The sequence below is a fragment of the Cebus imitator genome, unplaced genomic scaffold, assembly GCF_001604975.1.
Source record: "Cebus imitator isolate Cc_AM_T3 unplaced genomic scaffold, Cebus_imitator-1.0 Scaffold132, whole genome shotgun sequence".
In the NCBI taxonomy this organism is placed as follows: Eukaryota; Metazoa; Chordata; class Mammalia; order Primates; family Cebidae; genus Cebus; species Cebus imitator.
In genome coordinates, this window is record NW_016107447.1 from 304,492 (window position 1) to 307,295 (window position 2,804).

Genomic DNA, 2,804 nt, shown 5'->3' on the forward strand with positions numbered 1-2,804 from the left:
TTTTTAAGAGATAGGGTTTTCTGTGTCACCAGGCTGGAGTGCAGTGGCATAGTCAAAACACACTCCAGCCCCAAATTCCTGGGCTCAAGCCATCCTCTCGCCTAAGCCTCACAAGTAGCTGGGGCTGCAGACACACACCACCATGACTGGCTAACTTTTACTTTTTAATTTTTTGAAGTTTTAAAATTTTCTGTAGAGATGAGGGTCTCACTGTGTTGCCCAGGCTGGTCTCAAACTCCTAGCCTGAAATGATCCTCCCAACTTGGCCTCCCAAAGCCCTGGGATTGTCAATGTTAGCCACCACACCCAGCCCAATTTAATTCTTGTTTTATCATTCTTCTCTGCATTTTGTAATTCCTGTACCATGAACCTGCTTTAGTTAAGTAAGAAACAGTTAAGTGGGGGAGGAGAAATAAAACTAAACCCCTAAATAAGCCCCTAAATGTGGGGTCCAACATGAGGTTTTACAGCTGGGAAAAGGTAAGAGATCTTGTAGTTCAAAGTATACATACCCATTTTTTAATTAAACTTTTTAAATTTTTTATTTTGTTTTATTTATTTAGAAACAGTCTCACTCTGACCCCCAGGCTGCAATGCAATGGTACAATCTTGGCACACTGCAACCTCCGCCTCCTGGGTTCAAGTGATTCTCCTGCCTCAGCCTCCCGAGTAGCTGGGATTATAGGCATGCACCACAATGCCCGGCTAATTTTGTATTTTTAGTAGAGACAGGATTTTACCATGTTGGTCAGGCTGGTCTTGAACGCCCGACCTCAGGTGATCCGCCTGCCTCAGGTTCCCAAAGTGCTCGGATTACAGGAATGAGCCATCATGCCTGGCTTCCAGCTTTATTCTTTTTGCTTAGGATTGCTTTGGCTATTTGGATTCTTTTTTTTTGGTTCCATATACAGTTTAGAATAGTTCTTTCTTCTTCTGTGAAAAATGATGTTGGTAGTTTGATGGGAATAGCATTGAATCTGTAGATTGCTTTGGGCAGTATGAACATTTTAATGATATTGATTCTTCTAATCCATGAGCATGGAGTGTTTTTGCGTTGTTGGTATCATCTCTGATTTATTTCAGCAGCACACCATTTAATAGCTTAACAACCTGAGGCCCCAAGAGGAAAGGTGATTCGGCCAGTCACACAGTAAATTAGTGGCGGAGCCCAGACTAGAATGGGGGACGGTGTGAGTTGGAAGGGAACTTTGAGGTTCTTAGGGCAGCCTTTCCTGAGGCAACTCCCCTCAGACGAGAAGGAGCCTATTGTTAGATGTTTGAAACGCGCTGAAGTAAAGAAAGCTGCACACATTTTATTATCCGAGAACTTCTCAGAGTTTTTCTTGTTGTTGTTGTTTGTTTGTTTGTTTTTTTGAGACGGAGTTTCACTCTTGTTGCCGAGTGCAGTGGTGCGATCTTGGCTCACCACAACCTCCACCTCCGGGATTCAAGCGATTCTCCTGCCTTAGCCTCCTGAGTAGCTGGGATTACCGTTGTGCAGCACCACTCCCGGCTAATTTTGTATTTTTAGTAGAGACAGGGTTTCTCCATGTTGGCCACAGTGGTCTTGAGCTCCCAAAGTCAGGTGATCTGCCTGCCTCGGCCTCCCAAATTGCTGGGATTACAGGTGTGAACCACCTCACCTGGCCCTCAGAGTTCCTGACACATGGGAATGCCTTGGCTACTCCAAGAAATGCCTGCAGCGTGTAGGGCCCTGTGTTACTTTCAAGAGCCCCTTGAAGGACATTAACACCTATTCAAGCCCTCCCTGCTCTCAGACAGAGAAATGCTATACCTTAGATAGACTCCTAGTTGCTTTTAAAAAATAGGTTTCTAGATTTTTTTTCCACAGGTGCTTGTCATTGTGCAAATTATTGTCATTGTGCAACTTGTATGATTTAAAAAAAATTTTTTTTGAGGCAGTGTCTTGCTCTGTCACCCAGACTGGAGTGCAATGATGCAATCTTCAGCTCACTGCAACCTCTGCCTTTCAGGTTCAAGCAGTTCTCCTGCCTCAGCCTCTCAAGTAGCTGGGATTACAGGCACCCACCACCATGCCCAGTTAATTTTTGTATTTTTAGTAAAGGTAGGGTTTCACCGTATTGGCCAGGCTGGTCTCAAACTCCTGACCTCATGATCCACCCACCTCAGTCTCCCAAAGTGCTGGGATTACAGGCATGAGCCACTGTGCCAGGCTGATTTTTAAAATTATATTACCAAATTGTCTGTAGCTTGTATGTAGGAAGATGGTTGACTTCATAAATCTCATTTCTCCTTTGTTTAAAGAAATATTACAAATATGCAGAAAAATATAGAGAATAACATTATGAACATTGATGTATCCACCACTCAGTTTTGTCAGATCTTATGACATGACCCTGTTTTCTTTGGATTTTGTTTGTTTGTTTGTTTTAATGACAAATTAGCCATTACACTTAGAGTTGAAGCCCCTTGTCTTCCTGATCCCGTCACCCTGCCACCCTTCTCAGGGGTGATCGTGGTCACCATTTGTATTTATCAGTACCAGGCACATTTCACAATTCTACCGTACATGGCTATATAAGCAAAGTAACATACTTTGCTTATTTGGAAAATTTATTTTAATGATATACTGTATATATCCTGCAGCAAATTCCTTTTTTTACTCCTCATAATAGGTTTCTGGATCTTTTCATGATGATACAAGTTGCACCAGATCACTCATTTAAAATGCTGCCTCCAAATTCAAGTGATTCTCCTGCCTCAGCCTCTCAAGTAGCTGGGATTATAGGCGCCTGCCACCATGTCCAGCTAATTTTCGTATT

The 2,804-nt window shown here is 42.9% G+C and overlaps 1 protein-coding gene and 1 long non-coding RNA gene across 4 annotated transcripts in view; one reads left to right on the top strand and one right to left on the bottom strand.

Annotated features, from left to right (window-relative positions):
* Nucleotides 1-2,804, bottom strand: part of LOC108312987 — a 45,140-nt gene that overhangs the window by 27,037 nt on the left and 15,299 nt on the right. The gene's annotated exons all lie outside the window — the stretch shown is intronic.
* The window catches only part of HNF4A (hepatocyte nuclear factor 4 alpha), an 84,398-nt gene that overhangs the window by 26,020 nt on the left and 55,574 nt on the right, over nt 1-2,804 (top strand). The window lies entirely within an intron of this gene.